Source organism: Triticum aestivum, chromosome 1A, assembly GCF_018294505.1.
Source record: "Triticum aestivum cultivar Chinese Spring chromosome 1A, IWGSC CS RefSeq v2.1, whole genome shotgun sequence".
NCBI lineage: Eukaryota > Viridiplantae > Streptophyta > Magnoliopsida > Poales > Poaceae > Triticum > Triticum aestivum.
In genome coordinates, this window is record NC_057794.1 from 511,768,889 (window position 1) to 511,787,860 (window position 18,972).

The 18,972-nt window shown below is 41.9% G+C and overlaps 1 long non-coding RNA gene and 1 pseudogene across 1 annotated transcript; one reads left to right on the forward strand and one right to left on the reverse strand.

Annotated features, from left to right (window-relative positions):
- The first annotated feature begins 780 nt into the window (after positions 1–780).
- LOC123040827 (UDP-glycosyltransferase 79A2-like) lies at positions 781–1,540 on the forward strand (annotated as a pseudogene).
- A 6,782-nt stretch (positions 1,541–8,322) lies between these two features.
- LOC123061407 (uncharacterized) lies at positions 8,323–9,367 on the reverse strand. Its single transcript, XR_006428992.1, has 3 exons — positions 9,105–9,367; positions 8,696–8,968; positions 8,323–8,598 (listed from the first exon to the last, which is right to left on the reverse strand). It is a non-coding gene; the product is annotated as an uncharacterized lncRNA (long non-coding RNA).
- Between the last annotated feature and the right edge of the window lie 9,605 nt (positions 9,368–18,972).

Genomic DNA, 18,972 nt, shown 5'->3' on the forward strand with positions numbered 1-18,972 from the left:
TGTTGCGGAGCCTCAATCTTCTCTGAATTCTGATGTGCGGCAATGGATTCAGAATCAGAAGCACCATTGCAAACATACTAAAAGAGCAACTGCACAGGGCACAACTTAAGTTCAAGCTTCATCTTGACAAACATAGATGAGATCCTTCCGAAACTTTATGAGTTGGGGAGCATGTATTTCTCAAGCTGCAGACATTTGCAGATTCTTCCCTTGTGAACAGGCCTGATCTGAAGTTAGATTTGAAGTACTTTGGTCCATTCACAATCCTAGCTAAGTTTGGCACTATGTCATATCGTTTGGGCTTGCTTGAAGGAGGCTTACTTCACCATGTGTTCCATGTATAGCATCTTCATCATCCATGTATAGCATTACTCGTGTTCCATGTATCCCAAGTTCCCAACTGAAGCAGCATGTGCGAGACCATACGCCAGTGTTCGCTGCATTACCTGAACCTCCTGACCAGAGGGCTCTAGGAGTTATCCCTGAAAAAATATTGGATTCTCGCCCTGTGACGACCCGGTGCATCGTCTCCGCGCGGTTGCGCATTTGCATGCATCATCGTCGTGCAGTCGTCCTCTCTTCTCCGGACCATCAAGTCATGGAGCAGTGTAGTACAGCACAAAAGATGCCACGAGATCGCATCTCGAGCTCCTCAGTTCACTATCACTGGCCCCATCTTTTCTCCCCCCGTTCCCACTCCCTGCCGATGTCGAAGCTGTCGGTTCGCTCACAACCACCGGCTTCTTCTCGGGCTCACCGATGGCATCCATGATTAGACCATTACTGCAGCGACACTTCACCCTGTGATTCGTTCCAAAGCCCAAAAACTTGCAAAGAATGGCCTCGGCGGAGCTCGGCAAGAAGCTACGGATCCTGATCATCCCCTTGTTCGTCACCAGCCACATCGGCCCCCACACCGACCTCGCCGTCCGCCTCGCCGCGGCAAGGCCGGGCACCGTCGAGCCCACGCTGGCGGTCACCCCGGCAAACGTCTCGGTCGTTCGATCGACGCTCCAGCGGCACGGCGCGTCCGCGGCAACCAGCGCCATCAAGATAGCCACCTACCTTTCCCGGAGGTGGATGGCCTCCCGCTGGGCGTCGAGAACCTCTCTGCCGCCGGGGCCGCCGGGTGGCGCATCTTCGACGCGGCCATCGACGAGGCGCTGACGCGGCCCGCGCAGGAGGCGCTTATCAGGGAGCTGTCCCCTGACGCCGTCCTCACCGACGTCCACTTCTTCCGGAACTCCGTCATCGCCGGCGACCTGGGCGTGCCGTGCATTGCGTTCAGCGTCATCGACACCTTCTCGAACCTTGCCATGAGCCACCTCGGCGGTAAAGTCGACTGCGACTCCGGTTGCAAGGAGGTGATCGTACCACGTTTTCCAGGCCCGGAGGTACGGATCCCGAGGACCAAACTGCCCGAGTTCTTGAGGATCCAGGAAGAACACGACCGATTCAACCCGCGGTTGGCGGGAATACGCAGGTGCTTCGGCACGCCTTCAACACTTTCTTGGACATGGAGAGGCAATACCCCGTGTAAACAACAACGAGTTCAGAGCAATAAACAGAACTAGCAAATATGCACGTGCGTTGCAACAGGTGAAAAATACATGTCCTAAACCAAATATGCATGGCGACGGGAATGTGTATGTTAAGGAGTAACATGAAGGAGAATTTTGATTTCAGCCAACCATTTTGTACAAATGGCTAATAAACTTATGCATTGTACAATTTGCGGGTTTGATTAAAGATAGTCATCTCCAACTGTGATGAAAAAATAAACTCAAGCATAAGAATAAAAAGACATACAAAAGATAACAAAATTCAAAATACCAAAACACAATTTTTTATCCTCTGCATATTTTCATATTTCTGCCTTTCTGTGTGCATTTTTTTTCTTTCGTATTGGCTCCATGTTTGAATATTTCTTCCTCTCATGTGTCTTATTTTGCAACTGGATTGAATCTTAATTGTTTTATTTTGCCGATAGGTTTCATAACGCTGATTTTGTTTTTTTCTAAGGACTATGATATTTGACACATGTGTGCCATATAAGCAAAACTGTCACACCTTTACTTTTTTCACTTCAAAGTACCACATGATCTCCCTTCCTTCGACCCCACTTTCTTCCGAACGACCTGCAGGCTCGCCCGAGAAACCTGCTTCTCCCGTACATATCGCGCACCCACCTCGGAGAAAATTGCCACTTCGTCACGTCTACCACATGATAAAAAAAAATGTGCATGTGGGATTCAAACCCACACCTTCTTGGCACCAAAGCGCGCTACCACAACAACCTCACCCTTAGTATTTGTTGCTCGAACTAAAGAAACTAATCGTTTTGATCCCTTTTTTTACAATTGTGTTACTACAAAAAAATACAGAAAATTACCATGATTTTCCCTCAGGACAAAGTTACCATGGTATTCGCATGCAAGTTATCAGGCCTGTGTTGCGTAAGTTACCGTGCTATTTACATAGAACTTACCAAGTAATATGTTTCAACAACTACACCCCTTTCGAAGTTACCACTGTGTTATAAGGTCTTCGATGTGTAAAATACCATGGTACTTACACATAAGTTATCAGGGTATATGTACATCAACCTCGTCCCTGGTCAAAGTTACCATGGGGAATTGTACATGAGTTACCGGGTCTACAGTTCGTATATTATCATGGTACTTACACCCAAAAACCTGAGTGTGTTTCGGTAACTTTTTTCATAGGTCAAAAATTACCACGATGTTTTTGCGTAACTTATCACGCCTATAGCAGGTCAAAGTGGGCCGTTTTTCTGGGCCAACCCATGAGCATGTGTGCCTCCTCATGACACTAAACATTATGTGGCTTTTCTGTGGCACATCATTTGTTGTGTTTATCTAAGAGGCCCCGCGAGGCGAGTGTATGTTTTTAACAACTTGTTTTCCTTTGGTAAAAAGTTACCATTATGTTTATATTGTAAGTTATCAGTTATGCGGTGCTTATATTATCATGTTATTCACACAAAAATTATCGGGGATGTTTTGAACAACTTTTTTCCCGGACAAAAAGTTATCATGGTGATTCTAGTTAACCTATCAAGCCTGCAATGCTTAAAATATCATGCTATTTACACAAAATTTATCAGGGGTATGTTTCAGCAAAATCCCCCCCCCCCCCCCACAGGTCAAAAACTTATCATGGCGTTTAGTATCGCGGTGCATATGTATTCATGCTATATATTTACACATGAAAATACCAGAGGAGGGAGGTATAGTACTGTGCTATTTACATAGAAGATACCGGAGTATCTTTAAAAAAATCTTCCCTATGGTCAAAGTTACCATGGTGTTTCTATCTCAGTTATCAGATGTGCGCTACGTATATTACCATCTATTTACACGTAAATTATCTGGTTTCTTTTCACATTTTTCTTCCCCAACGGTTAAAGTTACCACGATGTTTGTATCTAAATTATCAGGTCTATGGCGTAAATGTTATCGTGCTATTTACAGAAATTACCGAGGGCCGGGGTTCAACAAATTTCTTTCCAATGATCAAAGTTACCATGATGCTTTCATCAAAGTTATCACGCCTTCAATGCTTATGACCATGCTACTTACACATAATATACCGCGTGGTATACAAAAGTTATCATGTTGGTGTGCGTCATTTATCGTGGTGGTGATGGAGAATTTACCACGGGAAAAGTTTATGTGCCAGGTTTGATAGATGAAACAAAAGCTTTTTAGTGCTAAAATATTGAAGGCAAAACATGTCAAAAACATTATTTTTCCTTAGCTTGTTCAACAATGAGTGTCATAGGTGAGATAGAAAGCGCGTGGGGCCGTAACTGATGATACCATTCTCTACCCCTTTTCCTTCCGTGCATTCTCTCTGTTTCCTTCCTTACTCAGCCCTCCCTCTTGAGGAACGTGAATCACGTCTGTTTCTCCTTGTTTCCTTATTTCTGAAATCAGCCTCTCTTTCTTTAATTTCTTTAGCCCCTCTCTCTTTCCCTCCTTATCATCTCTCTCTTTCTCTCTTATTTCCAAGAGGACTTCTTAACTCCCAGGGAAGTTAATGACATATATAAATTGGGTGGATCACATGTAAGGGGGCGATGTGGTATTATTTGACAGGCGAGTTGACCTTTTAACACTGAATATAACCTAGTTTGGTTGGTTGTGGCGTTATGCGCTCAACAGTAGGTTGCGTGTTCGATTTAGGCTCAAACATTTTTTGCCTTGGTCTGGCTCGTCAGGATAAGTGGGCCTGATTCCTTGGGCCATCGGACGCATCAAACGGGATGGTTAATTCGGCCTACTCGTGTGGATGTTGGGTTTAGTCCTTCTCTCGGACCAGAGTAGATATCGAGGAAGGATTTTTTAGACGAAAGCGAAACTGGCGTACAATGGGTTTTGACACGGACGGACGAAAATTTTAAGATGGACGAAATTATGATGAGAAGAAGCAATAGCCCTTTTATTATTACTAGCACAAAAGTCCGTGCGTTGCAACGGGGAAGAAAATTGATGCATTGATTTGAGAAAAAGGCTAGTTTCGCCATTCACCAAAATGCCCATCAACGCGGCATACGGGTCATGCATGTACGCTTTTATCATGTCATCATTTCCTTTAATTAGAGCCATGCATGTATCTTTTTCTCATTTAATTTAATTAGAGCCAATCACACCATGCCAAGCCCATAAATCCTTCTAATTAGAGCCAATACAACATGGTTGCATCGTCCATATCCCCTTCATTATGGAGTTTTCTCTCCTTTTGGTATGCTGTTTCCTCTCTTTCTTGGTTTTGAAGATGACTTGCTGATATAAGTTGAATCTACTACAACTCACGTGTGTATATAAGTTGGTGAAATTTGATCTAAAGGAGCGAGGTAGGACTAATATTGATTGAATCAGTTCTTTACTGCAATCCGATTATAGGCCGGCTGGCTATAGCCTTCGTGGCCCAACCCAGAGGTTAGGGGTTTGATACCCAGTTAAAACATATATTTTTTACCTTTTTTCATGAAAGTGGCAGGAGCAGGCCCATCAAAGGAAGGTCGATGCCCAGCCAGTTGGGCCGTTGCACCTTCCGACTATGTTCTCCCATCGCATGAAAACACGGCCAGAAATTCACGTGAATAGTACCACCTCATTAGATTAAAAAAAGTCCAAATAACAAAATCACGTAGGCGGGACGAAACCAAGAATACCACCTTGCTTTATTAGTAGGTATAGATATAGATATAGACTAGTACAAATGCCCGTGCGTTGCACCGGGCGGAAAAAGAGGCACACCATGCTTCATGTGAAAAAAAAGTGTGTTCCTCCAAACATTATTGAGCAATAAATAAAGCGTGTAGTTAGCCTAAAAACCTGCTTCATGTGTTAAATATGGAAATATTCTTATTTTTAATAAAAGTTAACGTTTACATAAAAATCGGGACACTTTTTGAAGAATAGTTAACATTTTTATGAAATTGGAACATTTCTTTAAATAGGAATTTTTAACAGATGTTTTTTAATAATGTTTTGTCTTTTTGAAAACTATATTTTATTTGTAATATTTTTTGCACTATTTGGGCTTGGCCCAAACATAAGGACTTGCCTACACAAACACGCACACTTTAAGAAAAAGAAGACAATGTCGTTGCGAGAAGAACTGCCCACGTTGTCTCTCTTCCCGTTCCCCATCTCACTATCCCTAGTAAACAAATAATTGACCCTCTTCATTTAATTGCCCATGCGTTGCAACATGAACGTACCATAATTTGCATGTTTGAAAAGTCACCTGGGATTCAGTTATCTTGCAAATGCATAAAAATATTTTGGTGTTGTTGCTCCATGTAGTCCCCTTGTCTCTCTTGCGGAAGAATGAAGAATGAACTGTGATATAATTTGCATGTTTGAAAAACTTGACTGAGATTCAGTCATCTAGTCTATAGCAAATACATAACTCAATGTCTCACTATGATATGGATAAATCTTATGGCTCTCTTAAACACAAACAATGATAATTCTCGTGGGATCTTCTGTCACATAAAGTGTGAGAATTGCAAGAGCAGGACAAATAATCGTACATAAAAGATAAATTGAGCACTGAGACATCAAAGTAAATCAGAGCTAGTCATGATTCACCCACCCTTGCTCTGATGGTTTTATGCATTTGCTCACCTCTCAACAAGGCGACAACTATAACATTGTACTGCCCCAAGTAGTGTTCCTCTATGTCTACTCATGGTTTCATTCAAGTTTTTTTACGCTATTATCCACCAATGAACATAGAAAGGGGTCACTAAAGGTATCTTCAGATATAACTTATCCAGGGCCATCAGTTATGGTATAAGCATCCAAAGGAATACTCAGATATAACTTATATACAACAAATAGAGCCAACCAGAAGGTGTCTTCAGATATAAAGCCATGTAAAAAATTGTCACCCTGGAAAAATATTGCATGCTTGAGAGATCAGGATGCACGTTTCCATCTCTGTTTACAAGTTGCGACCATGTGAGCATGGTCTATGTTACAGTAAAAGAAAGAGAAGAAAAACTACACCGAAACAGGTTAGTTTTAAGTCACATGATGGGGAAAAGGTGGATTTACCATTGGAAAAAAATAGGTCTTATTAGCACTAAGACACACATCAGCATAAAAGATAAGGAATGCCAGAACATAGCATCAGTAAGAAAATAAAAATGCATAGAACAGAAGCACCACAATTTGGGTCGAAACCTGACATGGGTAATAGACGATTACTTTTGCTTCAAAAGAATACATCAAAGCTTCCATTGGTCACTGAAACTTCTCCTGGCATGATATATGGTCCAGCAGAAAGCTACACTACTGGCAAGTATAAGCAAATAATGTATAGTTATAAGCAAATAATGTATAGTTATAAAAGATATGGGTAGTTAACTCTACAAATAACAACTCAAGAATAACATATAGTTATAAGTAGGTAGAACATTGCTCTTCTACAACAAAAGATTATGAAAAGTTTATGATCCAACTATTCAATAGTAGATAATGGTACAGTTTTGTGTAATGGAACAAACACATTCTATTTATTACCCTGATTTGTTAGTTTAAAGGCAATTGACAGAGGAAATTTAAGATAAACATGGCCATTCTGTGTAAGCAAAATAACACAAACAGTGGCAAGAAATAGGATACAGAGATTACAACAATGCCAGTACACAATCTGACTTCACCTACCAAGACTAATAGTTGTTCTCTTTTAGTGGTAATCTTCTATCTGGGAGAGTTACAAATTTGTTCGTAACAAAGAAAAAAATGAATTTTCTGAATCACTAATTTTATGCACCAAGTATCATTCAAATAGGAATATGCAGCACTAAGATTGAAGATAGTGAACCTGACCGAAGGTTGGATTATCCATAGTTTGGTTGGGGATAGAGATACCAAGGAATTGATGATCCCAGTCTCTCTCTGGTTTGGTCCTCAAGGGTGCCCAACAATGTATTCTTTTTGGATGGCTACTGCATAACGGAAGAATGAACACATTTCGAAATTTACACAAGACCATACTTGATTCAGACATCTGCCCCATGTGTCTCCAAGCCACAGAAACTTGCTCTCGTCTATTTATTCAGTGTCCTACAACAAAAGTTGTTTGGTGTGGTACTGGCATACTCCAAACTGGCAGGAAATCATCAATTCGAAGCGTTTCATGACTTTGCTTATCCTTTGGAACATTTGGGATCCTTGAAACTCTCAAGTATTCAGACAATACATGAAGCACAGAAATATGGCATGGGAAGTTGTTTTGAGACAATACATGAAGCAGGCCAAGCACTCCCTCTTCAAGTAGCTCATGGAGCTTGGGGCGGCGATGACGCACGACAGCGATCTGGGGCGGTGGCGAGCAACGCATAACACTAGCGGCGACACGAACAAACGCTTGTCGGCCGGAGAACCGTCGAGCTCAGGGCACAGACGGATGGCGACGCCGATCGTGGAGACTCGCGGCTGCTGTTGGGACCATGCTGGCGGCGGCGGCGGCGCATCCCATTCTACAAATGCTTGTAAAAAATCTTTGCAACTCCAGATCAAAATAAGATTTTTGCAGACGGACATCAATGTTGACTAAATCGTAATAATGTAACAAAAAATAGCTGATCATTATTTTATTCTTTCAAGTGGCACCAGGCACTTAATTCTACTGAAAAATATGCACATACACACTGGCCGCATGCCCAGAGAAGTTAGCTCCACGCAAACATTTGCATATCAGGTCTTGTCATCTTGTGCAACTGTAATGGAGTTTTGACAGATTGATTTGAGCAAAAAACATGGGTCTGCAAGTCTGAACTAATAATAACAGCACGGCAAAGAGAATATTTAGGCCAACAGATCAGGCAATCTGCTACTACATGCATGCGTGTGGAAAGAGGGGTGTTGAAGGCATTAATCTGAGAAACACATGTTGGACAACCCCAGAAACTACAGAGAGAAAAGTTATTTAGTACACGCTAAGAAACACACATGTTTCTTTGTTGATCAATGCATATGTTGCACTTGAATACACCTCCTAATCCTGGTTTGCTAGGTGCAGCTAGCATATCTATTCTGAAGAGCTACTTGTTAACTGGAAAAAAACATAATCGCAGTCAGAGCAATGGGACAGAAACAATGACTAAAATAGGGGATACCATCGAGTGATTAGCTTTCAAGGGGATGCATACCTCTCGTGTAGCCGCCACAGGAGACATTGCACGGCTCGACGGATGTTCTTGTTCCTCCGGCGAACTCGGCGCTTTTTCCTCCGGCGAACTCGGCGGTGACATTGGACGTTTGGTCAAAAATTGTAATTTCGACGGGATGATGGAGATTATGGTCCCGAGGCACGACCTAATGGAGATTCCGGCCGAGGACCCTTACTAATAGCAGCCAATCAAATCCGGGTCGGGCGCTCCATCAATTTGTGTTGGAGAAGGACAGGGCCGGTTTCCAATTTCCTATCCAAATCACAACACATCAGCAGTAAGTCGGAGGTTGAGACGGATACGACAAAGGAGTCCGGAGAGGACTGGTGGCGGCGGACGGCCAGTGCTAGCGGCGAATGGCCGGCGTACCCACAGGATGCTGTCCCACCTTCCATCCTCCATGAACGCCCACGAGCACAGCTGGCGCACCCACAGGAAGTTGACCCCCCTTCCATCCTCCATGAACGCCCACAAGCACGCAAGGGTGGACTCCCTTACCCAAGCACGCACCCACGGCATCCGCCTTCTCCTCCACCGCGGTTGTAGCCGTCCGACGACAAGGGCGCTGCCCGTCACCTGCCCATGCTCCGCCGTCGCTGGAAAAGGAGGAGTTTGGATAAGATGAATTAGAGAACGGACCGTATTTCAAACAAACATAGGGTTTTTTATGTAAAAATGAAGCGTTTAGGTCCACGCCGAGGCTGAACCCGCCGCCGTGCCAGAGCAGCCGGCGCGCGTTCGGCTGGAACCGGGTAGGCGGCGGCCCGTGGCCCATAGCAAATTTTCTGGCCCATGTAATATAAAGCTGTGAAAACAAAATTGGACGGACGAAATTTAGTACCACCTCACGTATATGTTTTAAATTCGAATTGAAAGCGTAAATTCACGGGAAGAAGCGTATTATGACGGTGAACCCACGGAGTCAATCCGTGCTTTATTATTAAAAAAAATTAAAAAAATAGGGAAAGATTATATATTATATACTAGTACAAATGCCCGTGCGTTGCAACGGGCGTGGAATCTTACAAAACCTGCTCCATATGTCGTTAGGTACAATTTCCCTTTTTCTTGAGTTGGAATCGCTGTGATTTATTAACCAGTCTCCATTGATTCTGAGCGTGATAACACACGCTGGCAAGACATGAAACCATGTTTTAGAAAGCTTATTCTTATTGCAACTAAAACATGGGCAACTTTGTTCTTGAACAACGCACCCAGCAAACCTTGGACTCCATGAAGTCCTGAATTTCTTTGTCATATACGCACCATTTCTTATATTCAGTTCTAATAAACGTCGGTACTAGGTTACATTGTTGCTTCTCGGTTGAATTTTGGTCGTTCAGAAGCCACCATGGCATTCTTCGCCTAATTGAAGACTTCATGGAATAGTGTTTGATTCAGTTTTCTTTTTTTTTTATTTCAGAAAACATGATTTGTTTAATAAAAATAAGTGCTTTATTAAAAAATAGTGACTGTTTTTAAATGGAACAACTTTTGGGAATTTTGACCAGTTTTTAAAAAGTGTGAATATATAAAACTATTTTTACTATGTTGAGTTTTTTTATATATAAGTTTGTTCTTTGGTGGGGAGTCGTTATTCTTGTATTTTTCATTATTTGGGCTTGGCCCAAAGAAAGCTCTTGACATGGACATTTCACGTACACAGATAACACTTTGGTGATTCTCAAAAAAAAAACACTTTGGTATTAAAAAAAGGAGTGTCTATTACAATCGACTGAAATTGAATTGGCCTTTAATCAACTACTTGTAGAGGAAACTGCTGAACACAAACATGCTATAATTCATCATTCGGCTGCCGTAAAATCATCATCAACTTGCTGTACAATGATCAACACATTATGAACTAATCACATACTAAATATTTCATCGTCATGAAGCTTTAAATACAGTTTTTTCGACTGAAATTTACAGTCAACTCACTATGATAAACAGTAACTTTAAAAGTGTATCGAGCTTTGATGAATTTTACAGTGTTCGTTTTACTATAATTCCAGTCAGTAACAACCAGATCACAACAAAGATACTGGAACTTCCGTAAAAATAAGGAGAAACAACCAGTAACAATGTGTGCTTTATGATCAGATAAGAACGAAAAAAAGGATGGAGGAAGAAGGGGACATAATAGCTACACAATCAGGAAACTACAGTCACACCAAGAAGACAAACTGCAGGTCAATACTCTCGCAATCTCCTCCAAATAGTTCTTCCAGTACAAGAAGATCAACACCTAAGAGCATCATCAAAACATGTCTAGAACACCAATAGTTCAGAAAAATGTAGCACCATAAATTAAGGTAACTGTATACTGTAAAATCTATACCAGGTCATTGTAAAATACAACAATCACAACCTTTATGGTACTGCTGTAAATTACAGAAGTTGTAGGATTGTAAATCTTCGAACAGGGTAGTGTAAATTCAAGCAGAAGGTCACTGTAAATTCAAACAATCAAAAAAATTATAGAGCTGTAAATTATAGAAGCTACAGGACACTAAATTCATCATCAGGTTAGTCATCAATTAACTATAATTTACTACGAAAACAAAAACAAGTAGACTTCTTTGAGTACTACAGTACAGTAAAATCCATCATAGCAATTCAAAAAATTCTAGTAGCTACAGGGCAGTTATTCGATCGTCGTGTATTGTAAATTCATCATGAAGAAACGGTAAAGTAAACACAAACTTTTAGAAGGCACTCTAAACTGGACAGTATTACCTGTTAATCAGAAACAAAACAAAATAAATTTCTAAAGGACGAACAAAATGAACTTCTTCACTGACTTCACTCAACATACATAGACAAACAAATCGGAAAAATATATCACTTCACTTGCATGACTTCACCCAACATACATAGACTAACAAGTCAAAAAAATATAGGGGACAATGAGGTGCTTCACTTGCATGACTTCACCAACATACATGGAAAAACTCTGAACCACAACCCTTAAATATGATTCTTCTACTGCATGTAGGGGCTTGACTCCACCCAACATACAAAGATAGAAGGTCAGCATGTGCATCATTCAAGGCGGCCAAATATGGCAAAGGACATGGAATTTATATACACTGAAGATGAACCTTCTCTCAATGTAAGTAAAAAAGCAACTACTTCACAAGGATACAATTTTGTAAGTAGCAAAACATACTTTTATTTGAGCGAAACAATATTGAAAGTGCTAAAAATATAAAGGGTCATTATTGAAGGAAAAAATATATTCCTATGCGAATTTCTTGATGAAAAATTTGTAACACAACACCCTTGCTTTACTACCGGCCGCCGACTCCGCCAACCCAAACATCTTACTCCTGCTAGCAACGTCACTGGACATGGTGAGGGTGAAAACTCTGTCACATGCTCAAGGGTTATATGATTGGCATTGCTAGTTGAAGGTTATCTACATGGCTTAAAATCATTATTCTAACCTGAAACAGCAAGATAAACATACCTATATAGGCCTTGGAGAGACTACGTATTGTTGCTAGTGTTTGATGAAGCTTCAGATTAAATTACTATGTATTATATGCTTAATTTTATTAGTGCATGCTTGATTTTCTTACAATCAAGGGAAAATGTAGTAATATAATCTGAAGCTTCATGAAACAGCAGGGGTACTACAAAGCTGAAGGTCCCCTGCCTGTAGAATCTAATGCATGTAAAATAAGCAATGCCCTTTTTTGACCTCCTCTTGTACAGAAAATCGTTCCCCAGACTGTACCACCATAGTCAAGAAGCTAGAGTATTTCGCTCTGAAGGACCAAGGTGATTCGATGCACGATCGTCATGCCAATCACCCCTGAGTAATGCTATTGTGGTGTGTCCGGTATCAGGTTATCTGTTGCAAGAGGTTGCAAGTCCACCGAAGCAGTGGCAGAACCAGTATCTTGGTCCGTCTCAGAATCACCCAACTGAGACAGACGGGCTGACACTGGCCCACACACCAGTTCTCTCCACTATCTAACACTTCAAGGGCAATTTGGAATTTATCAGCAATTTCAGAAGCACCAAAACTACCAGAATATGAACTCTATGGTACGAGTAAAGCAGAGCTGGCGAATCATGTTTTAGCCCCTTTCTCCGAACTTCAACTCCTAACTGATAGTGACCCGATGCTTGAAATGTAGAATAACAAATTTCAGTCATGATTAGATAAGTTAAGAAGATTGGAGGGCCTCTGTATTTGAGAAATGCACAAAGCCGTAGTAGCCAGTACAAGATTTACAAAGTATCAAGGGGAACACATAGGTTCATAGAATTGTATGAATGTGAAGACATATCGAACTAAGAAACAATTACGAGCAACAGATTCATACTTCGAGCCAAGACAAACAGATTTTTTTAGTGATTGTTTAGTAATTTGAGAAATGACAAGCAATGAGCATGTGAATATCAAGACTACCTCCTAGATTTGATTGTCAGTGTACTCTCCTAGAGGTCAAGGTTGTTTCTCACAGTTCAATCGAACATTGATGATGGCCAATCTAGAAATCAGATCGTGCAACCCAATGGTGCCAATGTCGACGATGTCTACTATTATCTAACTGATAGTAGGACACATGATACAGAAAAGGGCATGCATGAGAGTTGATTTACCACTACATATTCTACCAAAAATACCTGTCTGCATACCTTGGAGTATATCTCACGTGCATCATTATTAAAAAGTTAATGACATGAGCTACTTAGTAATATTCTGTTGTTGATCTGGCAAATCACTGAATCAAACAGTTCATTTGCCCATGAGTTTAGATTTCTGGCAATTTACTCACAAGGGGAAAAAAGGTGCAGCTTCTTTAGTGTTGGGGAACGTAGCATAAATTCAAAATTTTCCTACGTGTCACCAAGATCTATCTATGGAGTCATCTAGCAAAGAAGGAGGAGTGGATGTACATACCCTTGTAGATCGCGCGCGGAAGCGTTCAAGAGAACGGGTTGATGGAGTCGTACTCGTCGTGATCCAAATCACCGATGATCCTAGCGCCGAACGGACGGCACCTCCGCGTTCAACACACGTACGGAGCAGCGACGTCTCCTCCTTCTTGATCCAGCAAGGGGGGAGGAGAGGTTGATGGAGATCCAGCAGCACGACGGCGTGGTGGTGGAAGTAGCGGGATTCCAACAGGGCTTCGCCAAGCGCTGCGGGAGGAGGGAGATGTGTCATGGAAGGGAGAGGGAGGCGCCAGGGCTTAGGTTGGGCTGCCCTCCCTTCCCCCCACTATATATAGGGCCAAGGGAGAGGGGGGAGGCGCAGCCTTGGCCCTTCCTCCAAGGAAGGGTGCGGCCAGGGAGGAGTCCCACCTCCCTAAGGCACCTCGGAGGTGCCTTCCCCCTTTAGGACTCTTCCTTTCCCTTGACTCTTGGCGCATGGGCCTCTTGGGGCTGGTGCCCTTGTCCCATATAGGCCAAGGCGCACCCCCTACAGCCCATGTGGCCCCCCAGGGCAGGTGGCCCCACCCGGTGGACCCCCGGGACCCCTCCGGTGGTCCCGGTACAATACTGGTGACCCCGAAACTTGTCCCGATGCCCGAAATAGCACTTCCTATATATAATTCTTTACCTCCGGACCATTCCGGAACTCCTCATGACGTCCGGGATCTCATCCGGGACTCCGAACAACTTTCGGGTTACCGCAGACTAATATCTCTATAACCCTAGCGTCACCGAACCTTAAGTGTGTAGACCCTACGGGTTCGGGAGACATGCAGACATGACCGAGATGACTCTCCGGTCAATAACTAACAGCGGGATCTGGATACCCATGTTGGCTCCCACATGTTCCACGATGATCTCATCGGATGAACCACGATGTCAAGGACTTAATCAATCCCGTATACAATTCCCTTTGTCTAGCGGTACGATACTTGCCCGAGATTCGATCGTCGGTATCCCGATACCTTGTTCAATCTCGTTACCGGCAAGTCTCTTTACTCGTTTCGTAACACATCATCCCGTGATCAACTCCTTGGTCACATTGTGCACATTATGATGACGTCCTACCGAGTGGGCCCAGAGATACCTCTCCGTTTACACGGAGTGACAAATCCCAGTCTTGATTCGTGCCAACCCAACAGACACTTTCGGAGATACCTGTAGTGTACCTTTATAGCCACCCAGTTACGTTGTGACGTTTGGCACACCCAAAGCACTCCTACGGTATCCGGGAGTTGCACAATCTCATGGTCTAAGGAAATGATACTTGACATTAGAAAAGCTTTAGCATACGAACTACATGATTTTGTGCTAGGCTTAGGATTGGGTCTTGTCCATCACATCATTCTCCTAATGATGTGATCCCGTTATCAACGACATCCAATGTCCATGGTCAGGAAACCGTAACCATCTATTGATCAACGAGCTAGTCAACTAGAGGCTTACTAGGGACATGGTGTTGTCTATGTATCCACACATGTATCTGAGTTTCCTATCAATACAATTCTAGCATGGATAATAAACGATTATCATGAACAAGGAAATATAATAATAACTAATTTATTATTGCCTCTAGGGAATATTTCCAACATTTAGAACATGCTAACACAAAAATGTAAATATGTAACAGAAGTGGGCAAGAGGGAAAATAGATGATGGTATTTACATGGAGGTTATGGAGCTGAATTTCTCCCTCTGATGGCCAGTTATTAGATACCCAATCTTCAGACATTGAAAGAGAGGCCTCTGTTATGCTTCTTGTTGGGAAGATTTGCCCTGAAGTAAGAAGGCAGAGAGATTAAAAGTTGGGAACACAACTTCGCACAGGGCTTAATCCATGTTTTGAAATCATTCATCAGTCTCTTAAAAAACATCACTTTCTCTATAGACAATGTAAACTAAAACTGATGACAATTATTTTCAGCAGACTAAGAAAGAACAATGGTTTGCACTGAATCAAACAGTTCATTTGCCCATGAGTTTAGATTTCTGGCAATTTACTCATAAGGGGAAAATGGTGCAGATTCTTTAGAACATACCAACACAAAAATGTAAATATGTAACAGAAATGGGCAAGAGGGAAAATAGATGATGGTATTTACATGGAGGTTATGGAGCTGAATTTCTCCCTCTGATGGCCAGTTATTAGATACCCAATCTTCAGACATTGAAAGAGAGGCCTCTGTTATGCTTCTTGTTGGGAAGATTTGCCTTGAAGTAAGAAGGCAGAGAGATTAAAAGTTGGGAACACAACTTCGCACAGGGCTTAATCCATGTTTTGAAATCATTCATCTATCTCTTAAAAAACATCACTTTCTCTATAGACAATGTAAACTAAAACTGATGACAATTATTTTCAGCAGACCAAGAAAGAACAATGGTTTGCCAAGAAATACTAATCTTCTATATCTAAATAGCTAGCCCCCACTAACTATTTCTCTTAACATGCAAGCATGCCACATCATCCCATAACATGCATGAGAAAAGGCCCACCTCCACTATCATATGTCTTCCAACATGCAAGCATGTGACTTCATCATTATACATGCATGGAAAAAAGACTCCTCTCAACATGCAAACATCCAAGGGAATTTTCATTCTACTATGCTATTTATATAGTAATCAAACATAATAAATTATATGTATTTTCAGTTTTAGCTGTCATATTATTACTTCAAATATTCATTATTCATACAACGAATCACATTGAAATATGTTGCAAAATATTCCCGCAATAACGTGCGAGGTATCATCTAGTGAAACTAACAATTACCATTGTACGTTCTAGCATATTAGGAATTTCATTTCATTTACCATGTAGTACAAAACCTAAGTATTGTCTGGAAACATATACGTCAAATAAATATAGTGGAAAGGACCACAACGACATACCTGCAGGAGAGCCACAACTTGAGCAGCAAATTGCAAAAGAACTTAGTTTGCTTGAGGAAATATCACATGTTAAAATCTCCATGGTTCCCTAGATGCATAAACATCATCATCCTGTAGGCAAACATGACTTGCCAAAGCGGATCAGACTACAACATCCAAACTTACCAATAAATTGAGGAATTGTGAAAACATCAACGCTGTTATGGCAAGCACGACAACCACTTTAGAAATTTGAGCTTTAGTCATGTCGCTGCATATTTGGAACATCATAATGTTATTCCTACTGAACCTTGTGTTAGCCATTTGAATAATTACAACTAAAATGATATGTGACCTTCTATATTCCTTTTGTAAATGTAATACTGTAACGAATTCTATATCTGGCTAAATTGACTACCTAATGTCCATGCTTATATAGCACAAAAAGTGAGGATTAATGTCCATGCTTATACAGCCCACCTTTCCCCATACAAGGATGTACACGATTATTTTGTTTCTGAAAATATTGTTGACAGTGTATACACACAACCTCAAATTCTCAGCTGGGAAAAAACAAACCTAATCATCACTGAACTATTGTGCTTCTTTTGCATCACATCCCATGAAGAATCTGCCACCGTGGTGGATGGGGAACTCCCATGGGGTGCTACATCTGCATCTGCAGCAGAGGACAGGAAGAGAAGGTGAGGTGTAGAGGTGGCAGATCCCGGCCAAGAAAGAAGGAGGGACGAACCTGGGGCCGCCGGAGATGCGCCGGCGAAGCCTTGGCCGAAACCCTAGCCACGGGGGTGGGGTTGCGAGCGGGCGGTAGAGGCCAGAAGCGGAGAATCTGTCCGGAGGGGAGGGAGGCGCGGACCGTGGGGAGCTCGGGAGCGTGCTGCGCGTCGCCGGAGCTCGCCGGAAGTGGCCAGCATGGGTGGTGGCGGCTGCGAGGACTTCGTGGGCGAGAGGGAGAGGAGGCGAGACCGTGTGTGTGGTCGTGTCTGTTTTTTTCTTTGCAAATCTGATCGGACGGTGGGTTGAATCGCACAAATTATAGGGACTCTTTTGCAAGAACGAAACGTTTTCTCTGATAGTCACTTAAAAACGGACTGTGGGTTGATTTCTCAGAAACGGGGGGACTTTTTTGCAAAAAGCTTAACGACGGACGACCAGGAGCACTCGCTGCTTTATTAGTAGGGAAAGATATATATATATATATATATATATATTATATATATATATATATCGAAATATGTATATGGCAACCGTGTGCCAGATTGCGAAACTGCCACACGCCTCCCGATCTTCTTCCTTTCTCGCACGTCCTCCCCGACCTCCCTCCCGATTTCTTTCCTTTCCTGCACATCTCCCGATCTCTTTCCTTTCCCGCAGGCACACCTGCTCGTGACTTCCTAATTTTCGTAATCGTCAATTATGGCCCCACACGACTTCCCAATTTTTGGGCAAAAATAATGCTTGGACTAGGATTTGATCTCTGGTCTACAGGTAATCAACAAAGGGAATTAACCACCTCATCTATGACACTGATTGTTGAACAAACTAAGGGAAATACTGTTTTTGACATGTTTTTGCCTTTAATATGTTAGCACTGATTTTTTTTTGTTTCAAGCACCGTGGTAACTTTGATCATTGGGAATAAATTTGTTGAACCCGCTCCCCGGTAATTTCTGTAAATAGCACGATAACATTCACGCTATAGACCTGATAATTTAGATACAAACATCGTGGTAACTTTAACCATTGGGAAAGATAAATGTGAAAAGATACTCGATAATTTATGTGTAAATAGATGGTAATATACGCAGCGCACATCTGATAACTGAGGTAGAAACACCATGGTAACTTTGATCGTAGGGATTTTTTTTGAAAAGATACTCCGATATCTTCTGTGTAAATAGCACGGTAGTATACCTCCCTCCTCTGGCATTTTTATGTGTAAATAGCATGAAAATATATGCACTGCGATAACTAAACACCATGATAAGTTTCTGACCCGTGGGGGAGAATTTGCTGAAACATACACCTGATAAATTTTGTGTAAATAGCATGATATTTTAAGCACTACGGGCTTGATAAATTACCTAGAATCACCATGATAACTTTTTCTCCCAGGAAAAAGTTGTTCAAAACATCCCCAATAATTTTCATGTAAATAACATGATAATATAAGCACCGCATAACCGATAACTTGCAATATAAACATGATGGTAACTTTTTTTACCAAAGAAAAATAAGTTGTTAAAGACATACACTCGCCTCGCGCGTGGGCCTCTTGGATGAACACAACACATGACGTGCCACGAGAAAGTGACATAATGTTTAGTGTCATGAGGGGCACACGTGCTATAGGCGTGGTAAGTTACGCAAAAACATCGTGGTAATTTTTGACCTATGGGAAATGCTACCGA